Raw genomic sequence first — 18,506 nt, 5'->3', positions numbered from 1 at the left:
GGAATAAAATTCTAAGTATATAATTCATTTTAAAATGAGCAAATAAAGAAATATAGAGATGTAATTATAATTGTATATTTGGTAAAGATATTTCATTCTCCATTTATGTAATACCACTTATGATGTTGTGGTTGTTGTTGTTATAAAACCACTTGTTTACAATGTATTTAATATAAGAGAGACGGACATACTTTATTAACTTATCGTGTTAATCAGTTTTCAAAAATACAATTTGAAGATCAGACGTAATGGTACTATTGATTCTTTAAGCATTCTTACGTGATTTACATATCATCAAATATTTTATGAAAATATTAAAGTAATGTAAAGCTGTGTGATTTAAATCAGAATGAAGACGTATAACATATTCCTGTCCGTTGATATACTTTACAAATGCTTTTATTTGCCTTTATATATATATCAGCAAAAAGAGTTAATTAATAAAGTATCAATTTATTAAAAATACAGCGTCATTAAATGACAGACCCCAGCATATGCACATTATGTGTATAATCCTCATAAGCTCTCAACGGACCTACCACTGGGTTAATGCATTTTTTCCATGTGCACCTGTTAGTTTTGATCACCGCTGATAATGATCGCTGCTCTGTCAGAGGGGGTAATCACGTGATTATCAAGATGGCGACGTCCATGCCAAGACAGGTATTTTTTGCCGTTTCATACCCTTTATCAATAGCATTATTTTTGAAAATTCCGCCCACTTTCCAGCCATTTTGGCAAGAAAGTTACTGGCGTTTATTTTATAGTAATATTCGCTCTATATCTCGACTTTACTCGGTGCGAAATTTCTTAGCAGAATGACCTAATTAGGGCTCCACTAAGAAAATTTGCGCTGAGTAAAGTCGAGATATAAAGCGAATTTAAATACGAAATAAACGTTTACCACTTTTTTACTGATTTGGCTGGAAAGTGAGCGTCGTTTAAAAAGTAAACAAGAGTAATAAAGGGTATAAAACGGCGAAAAATAACTGTCTTGGTATGGACGTCGCCATCTTGACTATCACGTGAATACCCCTCTGTCTGTGACCACAGCGCAGGATATCAATGAACGGGGATAATACACAGGATTGGGGCCAATAGTGAACCCAGTAAAGTACATTATTGTTGTAACTATGTACTGCATAGCTATTAAAGATTGCAAAATGGGTCTTTCGAGCTGGGATTCATGTGTATTTTACTGTAAGGTAACTTCTAAATGATTTGGGGGTTTCAGATATAGTTTTATATTATAACGAAATAAGTAGTTCTTTGTCGTTTAAGAACATGTATACTACATATACAATATTATCACATTCTATATACACTTATACAATCACTATTGCCAATTCATGATTTTGCGATATGTTGTCTGAGGAAGGACATTTGTTGCACGCTTTAAGATATTTGCATCCTCTTTAAGTATGAATATTAAGATTTTTGCATCCTCTTTGAGTATTACAGTGAGTGATTGACTAAGTATGAGATTTACTTTTCGACGGTGTGATCGACTGACTGCGCGACTGTTTATGTAAGCGAGTGACTGACTGTAAGAATGTTTGAGGGACGGACTCAGTCCGCGAATGAACATGCGATTTACTGACAGTGCGAGTTTACAAGTGCGCGATTGAATTACAGTAACACTGATTGAATAATTTGGCTATAACCTTTTTTCATCAAACGCCATAAAACTGATAGAATGTAAAGAATGCATGTGTTCTACCGTAAATTCGGCTAATGAAAATATTGAGCCGGAGGGAACTCACTAATTGACTTACTGTAGGAATGGGATTGATGGACTGAATATGCGAAAGAAGCTGTGAGTGAGTGACAAGTGGGGTAACTAGATTAACCGAAAGCGCGCGCTTTCGGTATCGGTACCGAAAGCGCAAAAGAATTACCGAAAGCGCATTGAATATATGCGGTATGTATACAATATAAGGAAAATTAGATACATCCTGTTAAAACAAATGTTTCAAGCCACATATTAAAATGTGAATTGTTGATATTTTGAGATACATTTGCTATATTGTTGAAATTTATTTGGTTTAAACTTATTTATTACGACATAGTAACATATTCACAAGTTACATGACCTGACATAGGATTGGGCTGAAAGGCGAACCTTATTGGAGCCCTATCCCGATAAATAATATATTTACGCATGACATTATGTCATGACGTCGTAGTAAATTGACAATACAAGATGCAAAATGCAACTTACAAGTTCAAAAAACATAATACAGAATGCAACGTTTATACAAGTCCACTTACATTGAGGGAAAGAAACATAAGCAATTTTACAGGGGAAAAGAAATAGAAACTGAGGGGGGGGGGGGGGGAATGAAACATTCACAAATCACACCAATGGTGCTAGTGCAATGGGCACATGCACTTCTGCGTTCGCCTTTAGTGCTGATCTGGATGGGGAACTCGTCTGTTCGTCCGTCCGTTTGTTCGTGCGTGCGTCCGTCCGTTCCTTCGTTCGTCAGTGCGTCCGTTCGTTCGCCCGTCTGTTCGACCCTTCGTTCGTGCGCCCATCCGTTCCTGCGTTCGTCCGTCGTTCCTTCGTTCGTGCGTCCGTTTGTTTGTTAGTCCGTTCCTTTGTTCATCCGTCCCTTCTTTCGTTCGTTCTTCCGTCGGTCCGTCTGTTCCTTCGATCTCACGTCTGTGCATCCGTTCGTTCGTTAGTCCGTTCCTTCGTTCGTCCGTCCCTTCTTTCGTTCGTCCGTCCGTCCGTTCATGCGTCTGTTCGTCTGTTCCTTCGTCCGCCCGTCCCTTCTTCGTTCATCCGTCCGTCTGTTCATTCGTCAATTCGCTAATCCGTCCGTTCGTTCGTTCCTTCGTACGTCCGTCCTTTCGTTCCTTCGTCCGTCGGTCTGTACGTTCGTGCGGCCTTTCGTTCGTACATAACATAACATGAACTTTGTTCAGTCTGTGCGTCAATGTCACGTATCACCCTTATCGCAACTGTTTCTCATAACGCCTCACTGTGGTGTGGTCTTATGTCAAATACATCTATCTTGGTCTGATGTGCGGATGTAGTATCTTTAAATGCGGCACATGTAATACAATAATTAATTCAAGCACGTACACTTAACAAAAAACACGATATTTCTTTATTTCCGTTATCAGTTTAAAAATGATGGTATTACTAAACAGTAAAACAGATTAATGCACTTGGCCGCTAGATGAATAATGTTATACAATTATTCTGGGCAATTTATTAATTCAAAACATGTTTAGTTGGTGATGTTATTCACGTCCAATAAATATATCAGTTCTTCCTATCAACCAGATGCCTGTTGTCTGCTACTATTTCTTATCATAATTGTATATATTACAATACACCATCAGCGGCCGCGCGCTTGGCCGCTGATTTTTTTTTGTGTGGATTGCATCAAATTAAAGGTCAAATTCCGATCTTGTATTACAAAAAACTGCCTTTTCTATAAATATATCAAGCACGTAACAAAAACAATACGATATTTCCTTATTTAATGTAGCATTTTGCAAAAGTAAAGCGCTTTATATATAATCATGTTTTATTATTTCTTTCTGGTTGAGTAAAAAAATAAAATATTTTTTTTATAACATATAATATTTGTGCATAATTTATAAAAAGGAATATAATGAAACACTTGATGTTTTATAATTTTGTTGTGCGCGTGCGCGTGCCATTGAACGTTAAGTTAAGCGAGAGATGGGAATTAAATTACCGTACACATAATTAAGAACTGAAACTATTCTGTCAGCTTGATTTATATATCATGTTTCATCGCGCCAATATATTAATTATTTCAAAAATTGTGTATAAAAGCAAAACGATTGAAATTATGTCCGAAACCCAGCTTTTCACATAAAATGACCTTGAACATAACGCCAGCAGACCCGATTGAATACACTTCATTTATTCCAATCAGGTAAATAACAAATACAATATTAAAACAGGGGAAGTCTACACTGTGTATTAGCAACCTGCTGTGATGATCCCTATCTTGTCAGCTCAATACACAGGCACCTGGCTACCGTACTGGAAAAAAAGGATTAACTGCCAAAATAACTGACTTCATTTATTGCTAAACTGTTGTGTACATTTAAAATTAACAACGAGAATGGATCAATATCACCGTTGCACATTTTTTTAATTTCACAGTAATCTGTTCTTTAAATAGTGATAGCCTAATTAAAGACGGCGCTAATAAAGAATAAAGTGTGAAGGTGGATATTAAGAAATAAGATCCATTTTCGCATGACACTGGCAGTATAGAATGTAGTCTTATATAAATAATACACATTTAAGACATGGATAAAAGATAAATAAGACACATTTGAATATCTCATTTCTTAAAAAAATAAGCACGTAGTCACAAATAAATAAGATACATTTAAGAAACAGAAATATATATATATATAAGATACATTTGCATATTTCATTTCTTAAAAAAAGCTTGTGAATCTGAAGCAATACATTTATTACTGACACATTATTCTTAAAGTCGACAGACAACATAAGTTCAAAGAGGGAACCACAATTAAATAAGATCCATTTTCGCATGATACTGGTCTAACGAATTTTTCAAACATTCAATTAATAGAGAGCAATATCTGGCTGTCATCATCGAACCTAGATTTGGTTGCAATGGAAGTCAAAATTGATATGTAATGTTTTGTTTTTCAACTTCTTGCTCCAGAAAATGTTTTTATTTACTTTCTCCATGTACATTAGTTTTAGCGTTATGATTAACTCAACACTAATGGTGAATTGAGTGTTAAAGATTTTTTATTAAAGTTATGTTCGGACCGTAAACTCAATTTTTGAGAAAAAATGAAATGAAATACAAATAATGTATCATCATCTTAACCCTTTACAGATGCTAACAAGTATTGCGATCTCAAACGCTTCTTATTACTTTTTTAAACATACCGTAGTGCGCAATTGTAAAATAATTTGATAAATACTGCAAGTAATGATTTTAATGACTTAACGAGTGTTGGTTTGTAATCAAATTTGTTTAATAATTCGCTCTCAATTAGAATCGCTTAAACGGTTGTGGTTGCATTGTTGATGACGTTAATTACACAGACTATACGACTTATAATATTAAATTCTGATTGAGCAAATACGACGTAAACTGATCATAATTTCAACAAAAGTGATAATCTTGATACAATTTATATTTCTATGCACTTGCTTACTCGAGCATTCAGTTGTAGGTTGGTAAACAAAACATCAAATAATCAAAAAAAGACTCGTACGTTGCTTAATTTATGTGTTTATTGTCACGAAATTGATTTCCGCCATCATTTTGGACCAATCGGCTCTATACTTTTAATACCATCGTTCAAATGCCTTCCACATGTGGCGGTTTAAAGCTACGCATCAGTTCATTAAAGTTTTAATATATATGTTTTCAGAGCGTAATTATTATGACGGGGGCAAACGACATCGGCAGGAAAAGTCCCGGCGACATAGGTCGTGCGATTGAATCATTGTGCCGTCACGTCCGGAACCTGTCACCGAGTGCCACAGTTTTTGTTTCGCACGTGTTGCCTCGGTGCGAGAATCGGTTCGACGGGTCCCTCACGCAGGACTTCATCTGTCGATGGAACAGAGATGCGGAGGCCGTCAATCAGGAGATAGAAGCGTTGTCATGCTCCTGGTTACAGCCAGTGCGACATCCGCGATTTTATGATTTGAATGGTAAGCAGCCGAACAATAAATTAAAATGATACTTTTTGTTAATGATTGTTTGTGCTTGGATTATAAATTTTGCGTTAATTTGCCATGATCAAAGTTGGCGTCTTAAAGTACGCTTCTATATTCACGACAGTTCCTTGAACAAATGCCTCAAATGATTGTGCTTACCTCTTCTTTGATACTATTTAATTGTAATCGATAGTCTAAATTGTTCATGTGCTCATCGCAAGACGTGTACTCGTGTAAATACAATGTATTTTCTGTGACAAAGGTAATATAATACAAAATAGTAAGTTTTTGTAAGATGTTATTATGATCGTACCGCTTTTACATGCATGCATACAAGGAAGAAATGCACATTTTTGTTTTCTTTATCAGGTCCAAACCGACGCCTCCTCAGCCGGGATGGGCTTCACCTCAGTTTTGACGGCACCGAGGAGGTGTGCCGCAATATGTACGATGCGGTCTACAGCCCCAGAGCTTCGGAAGCCACACCGTCATCTCCTGAGCGGCACTGCATAAACACCTCACTACTGTACATTGAAGTATAAATGCTTACAACAGCTCGGCCTACATCCACCACAAACAAGCCACCTATATTCACCACCACCAAGCAGCCAACACCCACAACCACCAAGCAGCCCACATCCACTTCATCCATCACCATCAAGCAGCCAACACCCACTTCATCCACCACCACCAAGCAGACAACACCCACTTCATCCATCACCATCAAGCAGACAACACCCACTTCATCCATCACCACCAAGCAGACAACACCCACTTCATCCATCACCATCAAGCAGACAACACCCACTTCATCCACCACCACCAAGCAGACAACACCCACTTCATCCATCACCACCAAGCAGACAACAGCCACTTCATCCATCACCACCAAGCAGACAACACCCACTTCATCCATCACCATCAAGCAGACAACACCCACTTCATCCATCACCACCAAGCAAACAACACCCACCACCACCAAGCAGTCAACACCCACCACCACCAAGCAGTCAACACCCACTTCATCCATCACCATCAAGCAGCCAACGCCCACTTCATCCACCACCACCAAGCAGACAACACCTACTTCATCCATCACCATCAAGCAGACAACACCCACTTCATCCATCACCACCAAGCAGACAACACCCAGCACCACCAAGCAGTCAACACCCACTTCATCTATCACCACCAAGCAGTCAACACCCACTTCATCCATCACCATCAAGCAGACAATACCCAGTTCATCCATCACCACCAAGCAGCCAACACCCACCACCACCAAGCAGCCAACACCCATTTCATCCATCACCACCAAGCAGACAACACCCACTTCATCCATCACCAAAAAGCAGCCAACATCCACTTCATCCACCACCACCAAGCAGCCAACACCCACCACCAAAAAGCAGTCAACACCCACTCCATTCATCACCATCAAGCAGACAACACCCATTCATCCATCACCATCAAGCAGACAACACCCACTTCATCCATCACCCAAAAGCAGCCAACATCCACTTCATCCACCACCACCAAGCAGCCAACACCCACCACCAAAAAGCAGCCAACACCCACTCCATCCATCACCATCAAGCAGACAACACCCACTTCATCCACCACCACCAAGCAGACAACACCCACTTCATCCATCACCATCAAGCAGACAACACCCACTTCATCCATCACCACCAAGCAGACAACACCCACTTCATCCATCACCACCAAGCAGACAACAGCCACTTCATCCATCACCACCAAGCATACAACACCCACTTCATCCATCACCACCAAGCAAACAACACCCACCACCACCAAGCAGTCAACACCCACCACCACCAAGCAGTCAACACCCACTTCATCCATCACCATCAAGCAGCCAACACCCACTTCATCCACCACCACCAAGCAGACAACACCTACTTCATCCATCACCATCAAGCAGACAACACCCACTTCATCCATCACCACCAAGCAGACAACACCCAGCACCACCAAGCAGTCAACACCCACTTCATCTATCACCACCAAGCAGTCAACACCCACTTCATCCATCACCATCAAGCAGACAACACCCAGTTCATCCATCACCACCAAGCAGCCAACACCCACCACCACCAAGCAGCCAACACCCATTTCATCCATCACCACCAAGCAGACAACACCCACTTCATCCATCACCAAAAAGCAGCCAACATCCACTTCATCCACCACCACCAAGCAGCCAACACCCACCACCAAAAAGCAGTCAACACCCACTCCATTCATCACCATCAAGCAGACAACACCCATTCATCCATCACCATCAAGCAGACAACACCCACTTCATCCATCACCCAAAAGCAGCCAACATCCACTTCATCCACCACCACCAAGCAGCCAACACCCACCACCAAAAAGCAGCCAACACCCACTCCATCCATCACCATCAAGCAGACAACACCCACTTCATCCACCACCACCAAGCAGACAACACCTACTTCATCCATCACCATCAAGCAGACAACACCCACTTCATCCATCACCACCAAGCAGACAACACCCAGCACCACCAAGCAGTCAACACCCACTTCATCTATCACCACCAAGCAGTCAACACCCACTTCATCCATCACCATCAAGCAGACAACACCCAGTTCATCCATCACCACCAAGCAGCCAACACCCACCACCACCAAGCAGCCAACACCCATTTCATCCATCACCACCAAGCAGACAACACCCACTTCATCCATCACCAAAAAGCAGCCAACATCCACTTCATCCACCACCACCAAGCAGCCAACACCCACCACCAAAAAGCAGTCAACACCCACTCCATTCATCACCATCAAGCAGACAACACCCATTCATCCATCACCATCAAGCAGACAACACCCACTTCATCCATCACCCAAAAGCAGCCAACATCCACTTCATCCACCACCACCAAGCAGCCAACACCCACCACCAAAAAGCAGCCAACACCCACTCCATCCATCACCATCAAGCAGACAACACCCACTTCATCCACCACCACCAAGCAGACAACACCCACTTCATCCATCACCATCAAGCAGACAACACCCAGTTCATCCATCACCACTAAGCAGCCAACACCCACCACCACCAAGCAGCCAACACCCACTTCATCCATCACCACCAAGCAGACAACACCCACTTCATCCATCACCAAAAAGCAGCCAACATCCACTTCATCCACCACCACCAAGCAGCCAACACCCACCACCAAAAAGCAGTCAACACCCACTCCATCCATCACCATCAAGCAGACAACACCCACTTCATCCACCACCACCACCAAGCAGACAACACCCACTTCATCCATCACCAAAAAGCAGCCAACACCCACTTCATCCATCACCAAAAAGCAGCCAACACCCACTTCATCCATTACCAAAAGCAGCCAACACTCACTTTATCCACCACCACCAAGCAGCCAACACCCACTACCAACAAGCAGCCAACACCCACTTCATCCATCACCACCAAGCAGCCAACACCCACTTCATCCATCACCAAAAAGCAGCCAACATCCACCACCACCAAGCAGCCAACACCCACTTCATCCATCACCATCAAGCAGACAACACCCGCTTCATGCATCACTATCAAGCAGCCAACACCCACCACCACCACACCCAATTCAACATCAAGAAAGAAAATCACAACCAACAGTAAATGTGCATATACTAATTAAACTATAATTAAAGGCTCCGAAGTAATGGATAACAATAATAAACTGTATGGAGGCGGTTCCGGGGCCATTCTGTTTTCGAAAACCGAACGCATTTTAACTGACAAAGAAGCAGCAGATATACTTGAACAAAACATAAGCGTTTCATATGAGCCCCCATATAGACCAAGTGGAGGTTCAGTATATTTATACAGTGATTCTGGGAAATCTAATCTTGCAGACGATTGGAAATCTGATGGCTACACTTCTATCAATAACTGCATTAACCAAAAATAAAGTAATATTTTCATAAAATTATAATAGTTGATGACTTATTATGCATTTTTCAAAGAACAGAATTTAAAACAAAGTACATTAACAAAATCTTCGTTTATATGTTGTTTTAAACCAAAACAAGAATCATTTGTGGCTTGGCACGAGATCAGGACAGCACCATCTTGTCAAGAGATTACTTCTTCATTATACAAGTGTAAAATTTGACACATTATAATCTGAAATTTGAGCTCTGAATTCCCAGGTGGGGACGAAGTTGCGACACTTTTCATGTTTAGTCTTTAACACCGATTTCGCAAATTTTGTCAATAAAAGCCAAACGATTTTATGATATGCAGTGCATGTAATGACCTACCTTATGACTGTAAGCCTCGCCACAAATGCCGTTGTAAATGGTTTAACTGCTTAACATGTACATAGGGTCGCAAAATGTAACAGGCAAAAAAACATAATGATATCATGGATGAAATGAAAAGACAAATCCAGCGTATTTCATAAAAAAATAATATGATTGAAAGGCCATTACATAACATAACAAGGTATGTGTTTGTAAAACACAATACACAATGTCCCCTTTTGAGCGATTTTGACCCATATATTTGACCTTTGACCTTGAAGGATGATCTTGACCTTTCACCACTCAAAATGTGCAGCTCCTTGAGGTACACATGCATGCCAAATATCAAGTTGCTATCTTCAATATTGCAAAAGTTATGATTTTGACCCATATATTTTACCTTTGACCTTGATGTTTTTGTAAAAAAGTGTGACATGTGCATAATACACCCCATTTAAAATCAATGGATGCAATGTAAAAAAGTACATTATTCACAGGGAGCTAGAGACAGACAGATTTGGAAACTAAAACAAGCAAATTCATTGACAATGTGAAAACAGTGCTGAGTGAGCATAGAATTTCTTGTATTCAAATGCTTGTGCAGAAACAACATAACATGTCTTCATTATATTCCCTTAAAATACTTTATCATGCTTAATATTCATAATTATTGATGAAAGGCTGATTAAAAAACAGACACAAGATATACATCAATGCCATTATAACCACATATTCACCCTTATAAATAAAACTGTATTTTTAAATTCTTTGATGAAAACTGACCTCTTAAGTCTTCAATTAAATACTTGATATGTTAAAAAGGTCCATCACAAGACAATTACTGGGCAATACATGTATATAGTCCGTGTTACCACCCACATACAGCTCAAACTGACGGTTAGATGTAAACATGGTAAGGTAAGGTTGCACCAGGATCTGCCAGGTTCATTTGTGAAATTCTGCAATAAAAATATATAACACAACACATTATTAATCAAATGATACACTGTTATCAACATGAAAATAAGATTTTTGTTTTGTACATAATTTATTTCTGTTCCATCCAGATATGCATAGTGAAAAGAGCTAAGGCATTTTTGTTTAATAAATTCTGTTAGTTTTTTTTAAACATCCGCATGCCATGGATAAGATAATCAATAAATCATATGTTGTTTTTACTAATGGAAAAAAATAGAATAAATACTAAACACAAATGAGGTAAACAATACATGGTGTAAGTCATACCATACCTGCTAATTACAGTATAAGCACATCTTTTGGTACTATGTCATTATTCCCAATCAGTATGTTATGATGTGGATCAGCTTTGGACACATGCCCCTACATGTATATCATTGGAGTTCTTCACTGAAACAACAAGATACAGGCCTTAACAAAATTATTGCAAAATATATATGTGTGGTTTTAATTATATTTAAACATAATATATTACAAATAAAAAAAAATGCCCGCACAAGTATTGAATCAGCAGGCTTTCTACTGCCTCTCCACAAAAAACTAGGGCAAAAGTAGGGCAAGATTTTAGCAAAAAGTAGGGCAAAGTAGGGATTTTTACTGTTAAAAAGTAGGGCTAAATAAGAAAATTATTACAATTTTTTAGCAGGAATAAACGTTAAATTGATACATATCCTAGTCCATCTGATGCTGTGAGAATGCCTTGATCTGCCCATCCTTGAAATATAGGCACCTGAAATTTTTATTTCTCATTTAACAGAATGGAATACAATAATTAACATGACATTCAAAACATACACTGTTGATCTTATAAAGCAAAGAACAAAAGCTCTAAGTATTACCCCTTTCCTCCATAAATATGTACTAAACTTCACCCAGTATGAAAATATAAGTTAATAAGTATTCTTGCATTAGAACTAAAACAAAGAATTTTCTCACCACAGGCAAAAGTGAAGAATTATATTTTTATTATTACTGTATAAGCCAACAGAGACTAAGGTCTATTCAGTTTGCTAAGGTGTTAAAATGAGTATACATGGAGTAAAGGGTTAAGCAAAAGTAGTTTCAAACCAAACAGGGTTGTCATTATGATTGCAAAGGATTATGTGGAATAGTAACTGATTAGCCCAGGGATCAAGGGGGGCCGCCAACCTTGTGGGTCCAGGGCAAGGCCCTGGTAGGGAGGCCAGGGGAGCGAAGCCCCCCGACCGTAAACAAATTCTAGACATTTTAGGGGCAAAAAACTGCTATTCTCAGAGCACAAAAAGTTAAAATGAGGTCTAAAAAGAAGAGAAAATTTTAAGATTTTCACATTTTTAGTATACTTTACAATGTAAAAACATATTATATTGATAGATCTTTGCATGTTCCAATTCTATCCATTAGTCAATAATCTATTATTATTATGATTTCTTTTTCAAAACCAAAATACTGCCAATATTGACAATGAATGTTTTAAAGAATTAAGTAAACACAAATGTCCGCCATTTAACGCAAATGCATATACAAATTGAATGATTAAGAGTGGTTACGAGTAATTTTTATGTTAGTGAAACTGACTAATTATAGTATTAAAATGGACATTGTATGGATCCAAGTTGTTAGTATGTCACTGCTGCAACATGGTATTGGCACAAAGCAAAAGGCTGGTCAAAGCAGTTGGTCAATGCAGTGTCTTATATCAAACTACAAATGCCACGGTTTTAATCAAATTCTAATCAATGTATTAATTTCAAAGTATATGTGTGTCCATAGGACATAGATGCCCCGCTAAATCAGGGGCCATAACTCCATAGATATCTATACACTTGCATCAAAATACTCAGGTATACAAGTTCACATGCTGACAACTAGTCACAGAAAGATGGCTCTAGCAGTTATACTTTTGAGTTCTGCGCGACACAAACTTTGGGCTATGGACAGTCAGATGGACGGACAGACAAACAATGGCAAATAACCCCTCCCTTTTTTGTGGTGTCATACAAAATTATTAATGATTAATATGACAGTTCAGAAAAGTGACTTAACATATAAACTTAAAAAGTATTTTGTAAGAAAGCAAAGCAGCAGCTGCAATTACGAATTAAACCCTTTTAAGGTTTAAAACACCGCAGGGCATTTGTGGGTTCCCTCAGTTAGTAGTATCATTGGGATAAAAAGAAACTTTGCAGTATAAAGTCTAGCTAAAGCGTGCATATCTGTCACCTCTATTTGGAGAAGCACATATGTTATGATTAAATAGAACATACATGTATTTTCACAGTGTAAAAAGATATAATCTTACCTAAAGACCAGTATGTCTCACTCTGTACTGACTAGCCAAGGAACCATGGTGCTTTCAAGGATGGACATCACAAGGTGATCCCCCAAACACATCTGAACTGTACTCATTACAAAAGATTCATAATGGATGGAAATTCTGAAAATATCTAAAGAAGAATCATGTAAGCCTTTATTTTACATTTTATTTATTTTACTTGCAAAATGAAAAAGTAGGGATAATAGGGCTATTTTTGAAAAAAGTAGGGAAAAGTAGGGTTAAGAAAAAAAGTAGGGAAAAATAGGGAAAAGTAGGGACCAGTAGAAAGCCTGAATCAGGAAACAATCTAACCAATATTCCAAAACATATGAGCAGACAACCTTTAAATTGTCTTAAACTGGAAACTATAGTCTCTAAAGTGACTTCCAAATTTGTGTTGTTCTACATTCTATATTTCTATATTTGTTTTAATGAATCATTATCTTTGCGCATCACTGTTTTAATTTCAACTTGATCATGAACACTTAACTGACATTGATAACGCATTCATTAATTCTGGTGTTACAAATAGAATTGCCATTGCTTACAGTCCATTACAGGATTGCACACAGATTTGTAACACAAATTTTATTATACATGTACAGTCAAGTTACCATTACAGGATCAGTAGCGTAATAAAGTTGTTCTGGTAAAAAGGAATAAATGTTTTGAGACTTCTTTTACATCAGTTTGATTAAATATTACCTTTGCTCACTGATTCAGCATATAGTCTTATTTTAAACGCAGGCAAAATGTATTTGTGATACCTTTTTTTTCGCAGCAGAATTCATGCATTAACAGATCAGTTGTAGCCATAACAGATCACGTGATCGAAACCACTCAGGGGGCCTCTACCACGCTATTTGAACTGTCGAAACATGAACTGTGTTGTTTACAATGCCCAAATTACATTGCCAGTTATAAATTATATTCATTTGTTTTTTGTTATTAATTGTTTTCTATATGGGATTGAAAATGCTGTGTTCAAAATATCATCCAAAACTGACAACTATTTATCGGGAAACGCATTCTTGAACATGAAAATGATCCTCTATGGGTAATGATCCGGTAATGGTATCTTGACTGTATCTACTACAACCCTAATTCCATATTCATTTGACAGTCTTTCAGCAGAGCTCCAGATAAGGGTCGTATTTTCGTAATTACGAATTATTTTCAAGTCCGTTACGTATTTATTTTAAAATCTTGTCGTACCATTAAGAATTACAAAATCAAGTTACGAATATTATTTTTACATTGGTTCGTATCGATTTTTATTGAGTTCTTTCCGCGTATTAAAGATCTTTGCGGTGCTTATATAGAATGTTTTTCGGGTTTGTTTAACAAAGCGCATTTTTTTTCCAACAAAAGTGGCGTATACAGCCTATCTGTCAAAAAAAAAATGGCGGCGCCCAGAGAGCGTCCTAAAAACACGCTTTTAACATATTGTACGCAAAGTGAGCCGAAGTTAAATGCTTAGAAAGACATTATAAAAAAGATCTTGTACGATGTTGTATGTTCAGTTGCCGACACAGTCGGAAAAGCTAAACAAAAACGCGACACGCCGGGTCCAAACTTAAACACACAAAAAACATTGAACGAGTGAAAGGCACAAGTCCCGTGGCTAATCGTTGAAAAGATTGAAAGGGAGACCTGTTTTAATTGTGAAATATGTAAAAATTCATCTAAGGCATGCAATCTAAGCACAGTTTGGGCATATGAAGGTATTTGAAAAATAAAATTGTAAAATACTGAAAAGACGCTGTTGAACTCTTATAAATAAAGTTGCTAGTATGTTTACTTTGATTTTTTTTTGCATGAAAATAGCCATCATTATTTATTTTTAGGTCATTTAGAGAAAATAAGAATTATTTTCCAATACTTAGTAGTAAGTTAAGAATAAAATTTCAGAGTTAAGAATTCTTTTTGAAAATCTGGTAGTAATTTAAGAATTTCACAAAACCTTATCTGGAGCTCTGTTTCAGTTATCAATTGATCAACAGTTATACAATCATCTTAAAAATAAATAAAGTAAAAGTAAAAAACTTTGAGAAGCATATAAGCACTAAACTTTATCAAAGATGTGTTACTACAGTTGATGTCATTTTAAAATCGTATAATAAGAAATGATTTGACAGATAAATTGTGAAGCGTTTAAGATTTTGACAACTGTGTAACAGACAGAAATATCCGCTAAAATCGTCATTATGAGAGCCAATACGTCTTATAATCACGTTATGATTGATGAAATATTCTTTTTACAGGAATTTTTTTATTCCACATACTACTTCTTGAAGCAAACAAACTGAAAATCTATGAAAAAATATACCTTGGCAAAATCCAGAAAGTTTATCCGAAAATTAACAATGTTGATCTGCCGTTCCATGCCCTACTGTTTTGATTGTTATATTAACTCAGGTTAATCTACACCATAAAATATAAAAATAAAAAAGGTAAATAACCATTTATCATACTTAACCAATATTTAAGTATCCATCGTGTATTTTTAACATCAAAAAATAAAATTAAAATAACTAAACCATAATAAACACCTTTTTCAGTCGATTCGTGTTTTTGTTGACATGTGTCACGGTTTACAACTGTTTCTTTTTTCGAAAGAAAAACAAGGTCACATTATGTACGCACCGTTTTAGTGTTGAAAGGAAAAGTGCAGACGTATGGTTTCTTGAATTTTGCAGATTTTGTTTGGTAAACACAATGTTCATTGATGTAATATTTTAGTATAGTGTGTCCTTTACAAAAGTAAGAACGCTCAGAAACCATATTGATGCGTACCATATAAAAATGCATTAAAGTTGCAACTCGTGATTTAGTAAATACCAGACATGTGGTGACCCATATTCAGGAATGTGGGGGTTGTCTCAAACTACATATAAACTAAATTAAAGTTGTCCAATATGCATATATATCAATATGTATCATAACAACTGAAACATTACAAGAAATTTACAGTAAAAAAAAGTAAATTAAATAAGAATACAAAAAAATGTGTTCCATATGTAAATTTAAACAATCAGATAATTTTATTAAAATCCATGTAAATTAGAAAAAGTTGTTTATGGATTGTTTGCTCTTAATTATAATGAGTAACTTAATTATTTTATTTAATGAGCTCCCAAATTCCTCGTCAAGAGATGCACATTTGAATAAGATGGTGTATATTCTTTAAAGAATTACATTCTTTGCCCACATATATATTGTAAAAACACTAGACTTGTCAGTTCTCGCTTTTAATTAAAACAAATTCAATACTTTTTGTGTTTTTGTTATGAGATATATTGCACAAATGATAACATAATGCGTAGACAATGGTCTCTGTTGAAATCATGTAATATCTTATTGGGAAACTTTAAATGATTGTTACTATAATAAAAGATTCATATATAATTTTAAAAAAGGGCTGCTTTATCAAATTAATGGTTGTTTAATTGTTTACCTTTATTTCCCGGAGTTATCATAGTGACACAACTATGTAATCTAAACAGAATTGGGATGGCACACCATGATTAATGTATCTAGTCTGTACACTCATTATATTATGTTCAATTCTTAAAGTAAATCAGTGCTAAGTATAGGTCTCTTTTTAGAGCAAAATGGGGAGGCCCCGTAGCCCAGCAAGAGGCAGTGAGAGCCCAATCAAATTAAGAAAAGTATTCTCCCTCCAAACCGCTTCGGACACGGTCAATTTGCATTGTTTCAGTTAATCAAATGGATATTGGTTTTTGAAAATTCAAATGACGACATATTAAAAAAGTAACGTTTATCAAGTTAATAAAAATGATATGTCTAATTTTTAAATGTCTTCTATATGAACCTTATTGTCGTGTTTCGAAGGCCTTGACCTAAGCGCATGCCCCAAGGACGGCTGTCAGAACGGTCACTATTGAGATGGCGTCAACTGCGTTAGAAAGGACCGTTGCCATTGTCTGATCAACGGCAAAATAGTCATGGTTTAAGTCAATATATAACGATAAACTTACTCAGTAATTTTACGTGAAAGCTTGATAAAATGTTATTGGCACGTACAGTGTTTCTGAAGAATTATCATAGTGCAGTCTTGTTTTATTAATTTGTTTTCAAAACAACAACTCAAAAATTTATTTGTAAGACCTTATTTTTTGTTTATTTTAAAACCAAAATTGTACACTTATTTCTACTTTATAATGTTTACGACGAAACAATCTGAACTTCTCGACTAAAACGTTTGTAGAATGAAAATGACGCTTTGCAAGTAAACATCATTTCGGCCAATTTTTTAACGTATATAATTAATCCTTATTGATATCTGAAAAAACACTATTCTGCGGATCATTAGAAAAAAAACGCCAATGTTTGTTATTATCAGATATATATTTTTATTTATTGCATATCCTTTTTCCTCTTGGTTGCAGTCAGGCGGTTTCAAGGAGGGTGCAAACTGTGACATGTGTCAGCGTATCGCCGGCGAGGTCATGTGCTCGCCCAAGATGTGCGCCCCGTGCCCACTAGGATTCTTTCTAGTGAGGCTCAATTGGTCATTGTCGGCTCGAGAACTTCCTAAATGTACCCCGGGTACTCTTAAGTATACGGAAATGTACCCCGGGTATGGAAAATATACTAAAACGTACCCTGAAATTCTTACTCTAAATTGGTTTTTTTTAAATTAATTATGTTCATATTTATGTCAATATTTTGTAAAATGACCTCTATATTATGAGAACTCATCCTCACAAAATCATGTTGAGGCAGGTTTTATTCAAAAAGAGTTTCGTATTCCGTAGTGCGCCATTGGATTTTGGGCAGGAATAAAACTCGGGTAAAGTCTAAATTGGCCGGGTACTCTTGAGTATATTCTCCGTACCCGGGGTACATTTAAGTAGTACTCAAACCGACAATGAACAATCAAGCGTAAGTAGATCTTTGTGCATGCTCGTTTGAATGAAAGTCGCGGATGTGCATTTTGTTACATATTATTCATGCAAAGTATTAGTTATTTAGTGGAAGATGTCCGCACATTATGTTGTGATTCCGTCAAACTTGTTCACGTAGATTGTAGTGTGCACCTTACACTGCGAACCGTCTAGGAAGGACGTTAACCAAGTAATGCGTTATTATAAACTCATAGCTTATGGCTTTCCCCTTGAGGTGAGAATGAGAACAGTGCCTATAATGACCGCTATGTTTACACAGGACAACATGAATTTCTCGTGCGCACCAA

The 18,506-nt window shown here is 37.2% G+C and overlaps 1 long non-coding RNA gene across 1 annotated transcript; it reads right to left on the bottom strand.

Moving 5' to 3' along the window:
* Nucleotides 1–10,577: 10,577 nt before the first annotated feature.
* On the bottom strand, nt 10,578–15,704 carry LOC127856098 (uncharacterized). The gene is made up of 3 exons (XR_008037849.1): nt 15,618–15,704; nt 11,265–11,382; nt 10,578–10,973 (listed from the first exon to the last, which is right to left on the bottom strand). It is a non-coding gene; the product is annotated as an uncharacterized LOC127856098 (long non-coding RNA).
* Nucleotides 15,705–18,506: the final 2,802 nt, after the last annotated feature.

This window comes from Dreissena polymorpha, chromosome 13 (assembly GCF_020536995.1).
Source record: "Dreissena polymorpha isolate Duluth1 chromosome 13, UMN_Dpol_1.0, whole genome shotgun sequence".
NCBI classification, from domain to species: Eukaryota; Metazoa; Mollusca; class Bivalvia; order Myida; family Dreissenidae; genus Dreissena; species Dreissena polymorpha.
The sequence above is the reverse complement of the archived record's forward strand: the minus strand, read 5'-3'. Positions and strand labels throughout refer to the sequence as shown.